Source organism: Mchenga conophoros, linkage group LG20 (genome assembly GCF_057382185.1).
Source record: "Mchenga conophoros isolate Kocher_MC1m ecotype Shallow Benthic linkage group LG20, M_conophoros_male_GT1.1, whole genome shotgun sequence".
Classification (NCBI taxonomy): domain Eukaryota; kingdom Metazoa; phylum Chordata; class Actinopteri; order Cichliformes; family Cichlidae; genus Mchenga; species Mchenga conophoros.
The window spans coordinates 28,283,041-28,295,841 of NC_140545.1; positions in this window are offsets into that span (position 1 = coordinate 28,283,041).

Below are 12,801 nucleotides of genomic sequence, written 5' to 3' on the forward strand. Positions count from 1 at the left end.
AAACAGGGATCTTTTTGATACTTGGGACATTTTCAAATCCTTTATCACCAACTGCTTATTTTGTACTTAAGAAGATTTTTTATTTTATTTTATTGTTTGAACATACAGAACAAACTAAAGAAAATTTTCAATCAAAAAGTAATTGCTTAAGTAGCTGCTGTCAAGCATTAGTGGTACCTTCAAAAATGTAATTATATTAGTGCTTTGGATTTTAATAAATCTCATAACTTGTAGTGGAAGGTTGAGGAGTACTGGCTTAGAATAGTCTCTGAAAGTGTTTACACTATCAGGAATACTACTTTATACTTATGTGGTTTTTAGCTTTCAGTTGAATTCTGACTTTAATTAGACAAAAACCTGTTATTAGGATAGAAATGTGAATTCTGAAAAAATGACTGAATCTCAATATTTCAGTCTCACAGGAGGAGGCTGTACTGACGTGGGTCTGACTTGGTAAACAGCAGATATGTCAGACATAAATCATCCACACCAAAGCTGTAGGTTGTGAAATGAAAAAGTCTGCTCTACAAATTGATATAAAGCAGGTTGAACAACCACCCCCTGTTCAAATGTAGTAGAGTACTTAGGTGTTCAGTAATGCGACCTAAATGTTTCATGTGATGGAGAAACTGTCATGTCTAAGCTCAAATACAGGGAGTGCAGAATTATTAGGCAAATGAGTATTTTGTCCACATCATCCTCTCCATGCATGCTGTCTTACTCCAAGCTGTATAGGCTCGAAAGCCTACTACCAATTAAGCATATTAGGTGATGTGCATCTCTGTAATGAGAAGGGGTGTGGTCTAATGACATCAACACCCTATATCAGGTGTGCATAATTATTAGGCAACGTCCTTTCCTTTGGCAAAATGGGTCAAAAGAAGGACTTGACAGGCTCAGAAAAGTCAAAAATAGTGAGATATCTTGCAGAGGGATGCAGCAGTCTCAAAACTGCAAAGCTTCTGAAGCGTGATCATCGAACAATCAAGCGTTTCATTCAAAATAGTCAACAGGGTCGCAAGAAGCGTGTGGAAAAACCAAGGCGCAAAATAACTGCCCATGAACTGAGAAAAGTCAAGCGTGCAGCTGCCAAGATGCCACTTGCCACCAGTTTGGCCAAATTTCAGAGCTGCAACATCACTGGAGTGCCCAAAAGCACAAGGTGTGCAATACTCAGAGACATGGCCAAGGTAAGAAAGGCTGAAAGACGACCACCACTGAACAAGACACACAAGCTGAAACGTCAAGACTGGGCCAAGAAATATCTCAAGACTGGTTTTTCTAAGGTTTTATGGACTGATGAAATGAGAGTGAGTCTTGATGGGCCAGATGGATGGGCCCGTGGCTGGATTGGTAAAGGGCAGAGAGCTCCAGTCCGACTCAGACGCCTGCAAGGTGGAGGTGGAGTACTGGTTTGGGCTGGTATCATCAAAGATGAGCTTGTGGGGCCTTTTCGGGTTGAGGATGGAGTCAAGCTCAACTCCCAGTCCTACTGCCAGTTTCTGGAAGACACCTTCTTCAAGCAGTGGTACAGGAAGAAGTCTGCATCCTTTAAGAAAAACATGATTTTCATGCAGGACAATGCTCCATCACACGCGTCCAAGTACTCCACAGCGTGGCTGGCATGAAAGGGTATAAAAGAAGAAAAACTAATGACATGGCCTCCTTGTTCACCTGATCTGAACCCCATTGAGAATAGAGATGGACCGATCCGATATTACGTATCGGTATCGGTCCGATACTGACCTAAATTACTGGATCGGATATCGGAGAAAAATAAAAAATGTAATCCGATCCATTAAATATCACGAAAGCACCTCACAAAACTTGCAACACGCCGTAACTCACCTCAGAACGTATGCATCACGTGATAGAGCAGCTGTGGCATGCGGGACCTGTCGGTGGTCTGGATAGCATGTGGAGCTTCGCTAGCAACCCGGCATTTCATCTCCGACAAAGTTATCCCCGAGAGAAGTAAAGCAAGTGTGTAAGTCCATCTCTGAATGTTTGTAAAGCATTCCTGCGTTAAGCTTAACAAGCGACTGCCTCTCTCTCTCCGGCTGCTACTTCAATCGTGAAACTGCTTAAATCAGCTGATCGGCTTTTCTGTCGCGAGTCTGTCTCTCGTTTGTTTTTGGTCCACTTTGCGCCAGAAAGAGGAAACCAGCGGCTGAACAACAGCAGCACGTTTAAGCTTGATAAGCTGTTGTTAGAATTTATTTAATATTAATTTCTACACCAGGATCTTTTTCTACGTAGCTGACGGCTGGTAACTGTGCAGGGGCGGATCTAGCAAAGTTTAGCCAGGGGGGCTGATAGGGCATGAACAGGGAAAAGGGGGCACAAAGACATACTTTTCTTTCTTATTCTCATTTAAAATGTCTAGCTTTTAATAAATAATTATCTGACACCCAAAGTTTTAATTTGATGTAAAATGAATAGAAGTCAATTACTGTATATAGTAACTATTAAGTCTAATATATATACCCTAGTAAGCTATAGTACTTTTTACTTTGGGAAGGTACCATCTGTGCAGTCTGCAATTTTGTTGAAGAAAGATGTTGAATCTATTTAATATTTCTTGAAAAATAATTGATTTCTGTGCATTTTTTTTCACACTGCATCAAATTAAGGTTGATTACGTCGATTAAGCATCATGAGGTGGCGCGTGAGGGGTGGTTCCCTATTTTTTATTTATTTAATTTTGTTGTTGCTGGGAGTTGGAACCCTATTAGTTAGGTTGCTTAATATTTACGCTAAGTACTCTTTAAAATACCAGAATAGGGAGGATGGTGTAGGTTTAAGTTTATTAGATTGATCAGTATTGCTGAACTATGAAATATTTTTTTTGTATACAGGTATAACAGAATAGCTTTAGTGTAGTTGTTGTTTTAAACTTGAGTATGAACTTGCAGACTTGCAAAATGCAGCAAGATATTTTAAAAAACAGTTTTGTTGATTAAAAAACACTATATCGGATTCATATCGGTATCGGCAGATATCCAAATTTATGATATCGGTATCGGACATAAAAAAGTGGTATCGTGCCATCTCTAATTGAGAACCTGTGGTCCATCATCAAATGTGAGATTTACAAGGAGGGAAAACAGTACACCTCTCTGAACAGTGTCTGGGAGGCTGTGGTTGCTGCTGCACGCAATGTTGATGGTGAACAGATCAAAACACTGACAGAATCCATGGATGGCAGGCTTTTGAGTGTCCTTGCAAAGAAAGGTGGCTATATTGGTCGCTGATTTGTTTTTGTTTTGTTTTTGAATGTCAGAAATGTATATTTGTGAATGTGGAGATGTTATATTGGTTTCACTGGTAAAAATAAATAATTGAAATGGGTATAGATTTGTTTTTTAAGTTGCCTAATAATTATGCACAGTAATAGTCACCTGCACACACAGATATCCCCCTAAAATAGCTAAAACTAAAAACAAACTAAAAACTACTTCCAAAAACATTCAGCTTTGATATTAATGAGTTTTTTGGGTTCATTGAGAACATGGTTGTTGTTCAATAATAAAATTATTCCTCAAAAATACAACTTGCCTAATAATTCTGCACTCCCTGTAGGATTAAGGAGCACATGCAACAGGCCAACTGTGAGGGCTGGAAGAGAAACGTGAAAGATGAGATGAATATTCATGGAGCAGGTAAGTGGATGGGTGATCTTAAAAGGTCCAATAAACCTGGGTGACAGAACATGTGGTGGAAAAAACAAACTGAGCACTGAAACCAAATTGATTTTTTGATTGAACAGTATTTACACCAGCATACAGAAATAAAAGTACTAACAGCTTTTTTCCACTCAGAGCTTCATGACTGAGCGGATCATTCTACCTCTCATCACTTTAGAGCATTTTCTGCTTAATCGGTTTGCATAAAGGTTTTATGGTCCAAATGTTAAACATATATAATAAGTGCAGTGAAATTGTATCTTCATAAGTTTTTGAACTATGGTTGGCCAACTCATGTTCAAACCATTTTTTCAGACACTGAAATTTGCAGCAATGTTTGAACACAAACATCTCAAAGCACTAAAGATAAAAGAAATTTTCACCAGTCTTTCATACCAAACACACAATTCTTACAGTGTTAATGATTTGAAATTACTTGTAACATCCTCAACAACTCCCAGAGAGTTGAAGCGGATAAAGAGCTGCTCATACCCAGAGGCTGTGGAGACTGTCAACATAAACTTTATTATTATTAGTTACTGGCACCTGTTGATTTGGTCTACATGGCTGTGGGAATCGCGTTTTGGGATTGTTATTGTTTTCTTTATATGCAAACTGTTCTGTACATTTCTGAAAGTGCAACTCACCAACTACACACATCACATTCTTGTGGCTACATCAGAAGGGGCCGTCTGTCAACACACTATTGAAGGAGTAAGTATGACCCTGTTGACTATTCTTATGATATGTTTCATTGTTTAAAGTTCTGGAGGTTTTGGTCAACTTACAAGATGGTTTAGAAAAATTGTATTTGATGACAGTTTTATAGGTGTTTGAACAGAAACTGAACACACTTTAAGGTGGCCAGACAAACTGCATTTCAGCATATATATATATAAATATATATAAATTGTAATAAAGGGCATGGAGAAAGCTGTGCGCTTATTTGTGAGTGTGTTAATAGAGGTTTTGTTATTTGTCAGACAAAAAGTAAACAAAGTCCTGACTGACTAAATACTGACAGAAAAAGAGAGAGAGGCCAAGGGACAGAGAGATTTTAGATTTTTCAATAACCTTTTATTAAAACAAAAGGCATCAAGACATTACTACAAGTCAACAAGACAATTAAAAAAAAACAAAAACAACGCCACTGACCATGCGGTCTTTTTGGAGACGTTCCATGCCACACTGGAGGCGTGTTGCTGGCCGGCGGTGGAATGGCTGCCGCGGCTGCTGTCGGGGGGAGGCCCAGATGACAGCCCTGAGTCTGCCGCCGGCATCCTGAAGGGAGTTTGATGACATCTGCCGTGTTGTGCTCCATCGTCTAGGGCTTTCCATGGAAGACCATCGGTGGTGTCGGATGTCCGGAGAGGAACAGCCATTCTCCTGGGTGCGGAAGCTGCAAGGTGGCTGCAGCCTGGACCCTCAGAGGAAGCCCCCTGGCCCAGCCCCGGTCAATCAGACGCAGACGGAGAGTGCAACTAACCAGTTTGTCTCTCTCCCTTCCAGACCCTGGAAGCGCCTGGCACTACACCCCGAGCCATTGGGAGCGGCACAGTCACAGGAGTGCTGGAAGTGCAGATGACCAGGACAACTGCGGCGGGAGTGTCCGCTGATGGAGGTGGGCAAGGTGTTTCACCCTCCCCTCAGCCCAGGAAGGATGTACCGCATTCTGGTAAGGTGTCAAGGGGGGTGTACGCCAGGCTTTGGTGGACACGGGCTGCACGCAGACCATGGGCATTTGCAGTTGGTCGGAGGGAGGTACAGTATTTGGGGTACCACTTGGGGGGTGGGCAGGTGCACCCACAGGTGGAGAAAACAGCAACAATCACATCCTGCCTACGAACCCAAGACCAAAAGGGAGGTGAGACGGCTTATGGGGCTGGCAGGGTTCTACCGCCAGTTCGTGCCAAAATTCGTCAACCTGACCAGTCGATTGATTGATCTCACCTGTAACGGTGCCCCAGATCTGGTCTAGTGGACAGGGCAGTGCCAGGCAGCATTTGTGCGGGTCAAAGAGGCTCTCTGTGGGGAGCCACTGTTATTCACACCTGTTATACAGCACCATAGAAAAGGAGTTTCTGGTGATCCAGCGGGCAGTTGATTGGCTGTGCTATTACCTCCTAGGGTGCTCATTCACGCTCTGCTCAGACCACGCCCCGCTGCAGTGGTTCCACCGCATGAAGGATGCCAACAGCTCTTTAAGTTCAAGGTGGTCTGTAGGCCAGGGACAAAGATGGTTGTGGCTGATTTCCTCTCATGCTCGCGGGGGAGGGGAAAGGTGAGTAGGTTCGGCCAGATGTAGCCCCGGAGGAAGCCACAGACAGAGCAGAGAGACAGTGTCGAACTCAATAAGAGTGCTTGTGGCCAAAAATAAAGCTTACACCATGCTAATTGTACGCTGTGTGGGTCCGGTCATTTCACACTTCTCTTTAGCTGCCTCAGGACAGAACTTCCCGCTCACCTCTTCTTACTTTGTTTTTGTAGAGTAGTTCCCATTGGCACAAAAGCATCAGAAGCAGATTTTAACTTTGGGCATATCACTAATGCCATAACACACTGGACAAGGATACAGAGTCCAAAGAACACCTTTGAGATCTGTGCTTACTCCAGAGGCCATATTCTCAACACAATCATATTGTGTTGCGCATGTTCAGATAATAACTCACCTAAGAAAGTAGTTTGCTATACTACTTGGCTAGCTTTTTGTTAGCATGAAGTCTGCAGAGATGCTTGCAAAGAGGGGAGAGAGTTGTGTTAGCATTATAAGGCTGTTATTTCTGTCCTTGATGCAGTATGCATTCTACCTTTGCACACTTGTCTATTTGTGCAATAAGAACAACAGCAATATCTGTTAAAAGGCCGGAGGCCGGTAACTGAAGTGCACCCAGAGCAGAGATGGGAGGAACGATTTAACAATGTTTAATTTCAGAACTAACGCTTGGCAGTGACAAAATATACAGTGGCTTGGTGAACATGCCGTGGTAGCGTGGCTGTGGCAAAACAGAAACAAGACCGGGAAGGCAACTAGGGCGTGACGGGTACATACCGAGGAGAGAGGAGAATGGAATTAGAATGCAACCAGCAGTGAGCTCCAGAAAAGGGGAGGATAATAGTTTTTCCCAGCTTACTTTGCAGGACGAGTGACAGAAGGGTTGAGGGAGAGGTGGTGTAGGTCCGGGTGAGTTTGACGATGTGAACTGGCTGATGTGAGTTCTGTTTGTTCTGAGATTGTGAGATTACAGGAGGGCAGGCAGGTGAGGTATGGAAAGATTTCCAGAGAGCAGGTAAGGAAGCCAGAATCCAAGAGAGGAGTAGTTCTGAGCCGTGGAGTTTCCGGAAGAAACTAGAGCACAAGACAACAAGGTAAGTAATGCATTTGGGATAGAAAGCATGAAACATGAGGCCTGGTTACCAACATAGAGTTGTTGATGAACTGGTGGAGAAGGGCCATCAGCACGGAGCTTAAATCTCCAAACCTATTTGCCTCAATCAGCTCCACGTGTCTGTGGCTCAGGTAGTAGAGTGGGTTATCTGTCAGGAATATGGGCAGTGGCTCAAGCCCTGACTCCTCCAGTCCTCATGTTTAGGCACAACCTTCAGTTGCACCAAGTATATCAATGAATGCGTGTTAATGAAAGTGCTGCAATCAAAGTGTAAAATTACCACTACTCCATTTTTCTTGTCTACTCAAAGCACTTGCAATAGAAAACTGTGAGTGCACAATTGGAGTAGAAAGGTGCCATAAAAATACCAGAAACGTTCATTTATTTTTTTTAACAGAAAAGTTACAATATCTGTTTGTGCAGCTAGTTGGTAATCGTTCTCTGCTTCCATGTTTACACTGCAACTCATTTCATATCATATTCCTCTGTCCACACCATCTCACCAATCGTAATTATATTTAGCCACCTTAATAATACCAGTGAATGCACAGCAGTCTTAATTACTGGTTTCATGTGCTCTCAGTCAAGATTACAGTTGAGCTGCGTTGAGTGTTCCCCTTTGTCCTGTGATCTGCAGTCCTCTGCCTTTGTTGTGATGGTCTCCTCTTATCAGACCTTTTAAATGTCCTTCACCCCTGCAGACCAGACCAGCTGATGAGACTGTGCCAATGCTCACAACAGGCACAGTGACTCAGTCGCCCATTACCCTCAATCACTGACGAGGACAGAACATTTGCATCAGTTAATTAGTAAAGATGCCCTCGCCTGTGAAATGAGACACTCATTAGCATATACTAGGAATGTGGTGCAAAGCCTTTTCTGTCCTGTAACCCAGAAGGTTTAGGGGATAATCAGCAGACAAGATTTCAAAAGGGCTGATGAAACGAGGAGACTTTTTTTTTTAGATTCTGTGTGGAGCTGAATATTTTAGGTAGACAACCAGACTTTCTGACCTTGAGTGAGTACTCTGTGGAAAGGCGATCACGGTTTGTCATTAAACGCTGTGTGGCAGGCAGGAGATGAGGACTCAAAACGCAGGACTCACAGACTCGAGGGACGAACTCAAAACCACAGCTTTATTTGCTGGCCACAGAAAAACGAGCATACAAAGGAAATTAAATTAAACTGGGAATAACACTAAACTCACAGCGAGATCCACACGGCATGAGGGACGACACAACACTGACTCAGAGAAACACAGGGTTTAAATACACTGGGAAGTAACGAGGGGAATGAGACACAGGAGGGCACAGCTGGGAGAAATCAGGACTGACGAGACAAGGAAGCAAAGCAGGACACATTCACATAAGACACGAACCTTCAAAGTAAAAGAGGAAGTATGACACAGACGTGAACTTGGCACAGTGGAGACAGCAACTAAGAAATGCAGAGACATAAACCATAAGGCAGAGGTCTAAGAACCAAAATACACAGAGGGAAATACTAAGCTTTGAACACAAGAAACTAGACTCGAGGGAGTAACAAAAGACCAACCATGAGAAAATAATGCACAATACAGAGTGACAGAAAACAAGAAACTCAAACACTGGAGACACGGGGAGCTGAGCTACTGATGGTGGTGAAGTAGATGACTGCACGGGAGACTGAACTGAGAGCGTCTGCACTGGCACAGGGGACTGAACTGGTGTCTGTAGTAACGGTGGTGGTGAGAGTGGAGTTGATGACTGTGCTAGCGGGGACACAGGAGACGCAGCCAAGTGAGCTTCTGGCTGGGCAGCCAAGTGAGCTTCTGGCTGGGCAGCCAAGTGAGCTTCTGGCTGGGCAGAGTGAGCAAACACAGCCCCAGAATAAACAGTCCCAAAGTCAGGAAAATCTTGATTGTCCCTTCCACTCACCACAGCTGGTACCTCAGAAGTCTCGGGGTCCGGCTGTGGGTGTCGGTGGCGTGAATGCCGTTTTCTTCGGGAAGCCGGAGGTGCGGGGATGGAGGAAACTGGCAAAGACGGAGAGGTCACGGCCGGCTCCTCATCCTCCGACCACATTGCTGCGAGAAAAGCAGCGGGTGAGTGACAGTCAGAGCGGAGGGTGGATGGAGAGGAGTTCTGTTGTAAAGGCTCACCTTCTAGCACATTCACTTCACCAGATGCACCTTGTTTCTTTTCCTCACCTTTGATTGGGTGTGGTGCTTGGCCTTAATTGCACTCACCTGTCACTCGTTATATAAGGACTGCACTCACCTACCCCTCACTCTTTCTTCACTCCCACATGGGGCGGCAGCTGAGAGAGAGCAGTCCATGTGTCTTTCTTTCCTTCCTTCTTTGCCTTATTGATTTGAGTTGAGAATAAAAGGAGAACCCTGTGAATAATTCTGAATTAGATGGCTGCTTATTCTTATTCTAACCGGATGAGCGCATGACGCTGATTGCTTAAGCCCTGAACCTTCCTTCCTTCGAAACATGGTCCTCCGAGGCGGAGTGGTATTAGCGTCATGGATTCAAAGCAGCCATTGACTGAAGGTTTGAGAAGATCCAGTCGTGATAGTCAACCTCCTGCCTACCTGCAGCAGTATGACGTTCAGTATCCTGGAGCTAGAAGAGCTACATGTGAGACAGAGAGCCAAACAGAATGCCAACATAGTGACACAGACACACATGGGCTGCAGGATCCTGTCGGAGAGTCAGAAAGACAACCAGAGACATCCCCTGCTCCTTTACCCACCAATCAAGATGAGGTGATGAGGGAAATCCTGATGACAATGAGGGAGATTAGGCAACTCATGATTCAGTTATCTCCTCCCCATTCTCGCAGTTCCCCCAGATCTTCAATTCACACTGTCTCTGATGAAAGCAAATCCTCTGTTTGCGGTTTACAAGCCATTCCCCAAACACATCAGCAACATGAGCAGTTCCCAGTGATTGATCCAGCAACATGTCAATCACCCTCTCAGCCCCCCCAGGTTAGCCGTCACTCTGGTGCAGTTCTGGCTGCTAGCCCTCCTTTCCCTAATTCAACAATATTAGATGCTGCTGTTCCTTCAAGTGGTTTGCCTAGACCAGTTTTTCCTACACCAGACGAGACTCCTTTTAATTTCCTGGCCACGCCACTGCAAGGTCCCCACCAGCTTTCATGTGTTCAACCTGCTGTTCCTCTAGATGAAGACCCCGCTCAACCTCTTGTTTGCATTCCAGAACCAAGGCAGCACCCTCCTGTAAAGCAGCAACCAGCTACATCTGATGGTTTGCATGCACAAAACCCTTCAGTACCCATTACTGCTAGTTCTAGTCACCCTGTTAGCACTAGAACACATGTGTATAAACTTGAGGGTCCTTCTTTCCCAGACCTTACCAGAGAAGATGAAATCCAGTATAGGCTGTTACGAATGGCCCTTACTAACCTGCTTGACCCTCATGAGACGGAGCATTTCAAATATCATGTCCTTCTTGATCACCTTAAAGTAGACCAAGCTAAACGATTAGCTCTTGCCTTTTTCTACGCTCCTGACCCATACACTCAAGCCATCAAAGCTCTTGATGAGCGTTATGGGCAACCAAGACAGCTAGCATTGAAAGAGCTACGGAATATACTGGAGCTTCCTCCTATCAGAGCAGGTGATGGTCGGACTCTGGATAACTTTGCTCTTCGTGTGCAAGCTTTAGTTGGTTTGCTTAGCACTATGGGTGATCAAGGACGGACAGAACTAAATTGTGGCTCCCATATCGATCGCCTACTTGAAAAGTTGCCCCCAGAGCATTCCAGTCGCTTCAAACGGCACATTTACAGGGAACAAGGAGATATGATGTATGACTTACCTTTGTTCTCATCCTGGTTGCAAATGGAATGCAAGTGTCAACCAAGAGAGGACAGTCCTGTTTCATCCTTTAACCAGCCACGACCTGCCCGTAAGTACACCTCTCCACTTACAACAATATTACATGAAGCAAATACATCTGATGATCCTGTACAGGCAGCACAACCGATCATAACTAAGGCAACATGTGCATATTGCCGCTCACCTGAACACCACATTAGCAAGTGCCCTGAGTTCATTAACAAGACAAAGGATGAGAAAATAAACTGGATAAGGAGAAACAAATGGTGTTGGCGTTGTGCTAGGACTCATCAGGCTGCAAAGTGTGACCTGAGGAAAGCATGTGCCACCTGTATGGGACTACATCTACAGATCCTATGTGATGTAAATAAGAGATCTAAAACTGAAACTAATCCTGTAGTGAGGACACTGTACTTTGATAGACCTAGTGATTGTCCTAGTGTCCTTTTAAAGGTTGTGAAAGTGCTCCTGCGAAACGGCAAAAGAACCCTTGAAACATATGCAGTACTTGACGATGGCTCCCAGCGTACCATTCTTCTAACATCAGCTGCACAGCATCTCAACCTCACTGGGAAAGCAGAAAAATTATCACTCAGAACTGTCCATCAAGAAGTTGAAACTATTAAAGGTTCTTCTGTAAGTTTCAAAATCTCACCCATCGCACACCCAGAGAAAACTTACACAATTAACAATGCCTTCACTACAAGTCACTTAGCACTTTCAGACCACACCTACCCCGTATCCTCTCTTCAACGGAGATACAAGCACCTTCAAGGTATCCCATTAACCTTTATTAGCAAAGCAGCTCCACTACTGCTCATAGGCTCTGATCATACCCACCTTATTACGCCTATTGCACCAGTTAGACATGGACCATTTGGATCTCCTGCAGCAGTCAAAACCCGCTTAGGATGGACACTCCAAGGTCCAATCACAGACTTCCAACCCCAGAGCAGTTCCACGCATGCCCAATGTTTGTTCACATCTTCCAGTTCAGGTTCAGGAGAACCGCTCCAGCACATCCTTGTGTCCGCTGATGGCTCTGAATTCATTCAGCCACCTCATACTCTACCATCAGCAGTACCTATGTCGTCACCGGCAGTGCCACTATCACCAGTTCCACCACCTGTGGCTGCCATTCCGCCAGTGGTCAGGGCGCTGCCTGCTCCTGCATCACCTGGTCCTGCCTCAGCCAAGCCCCGTACATTGCCCCCAGCACCTGCAAAACTGCCCAACGGTCTGCAGGTCTGGGCCTGCCGCTGCATCCCACGCGGTTGGCATTTGGACCTGCTTTGCCGTCACCGCTGGTTACATGGTCGGCCCCCTGAACTGTCTAGCCTGCATTGTCGATCTCTAGGTCGACCCCCTGAACCTATAGTAGACCTGTAGCATGTCTAATTCCTCTGCCCCCGCTTTGTGAAAAGGAGCATCTTTAATCCTTTGAACATATTTCTCAGTAGAAATATGGGGGCAGCTGTTGTAAAGGCTCACCTTCTAGCACATTCACTTCACCAGATGCACCTTGTTTCTTTTCCTCACCTTTGATTGGGTGTGGTGCTTGGCCTTAATTGCACTCACCTGTCACTCGTTATATAAGGACTGCACTCACCTACCCCTCACTCTTTCTTCACTCCCACATGGGGCGGCAGCTGAGAGAGAGCAGTCCATGTGTCTTTCTTTCCTTCCTTCTTTGCCTTATTGATTTGAGTTGAGAATAAAAGGAGAACCCTGTGAATAATTCTGAATTAGATGGCTGCTTATTCTTATTCTAACCGGATGAGCCCATGACGCTGATTGCTTAAGCCCTGAACCTTCCTTCCTTCGAAACAAGTTCTGTGGCAGCGGCGTGGAAATGTTTTCCGATTGTGGCGGTCGCTGT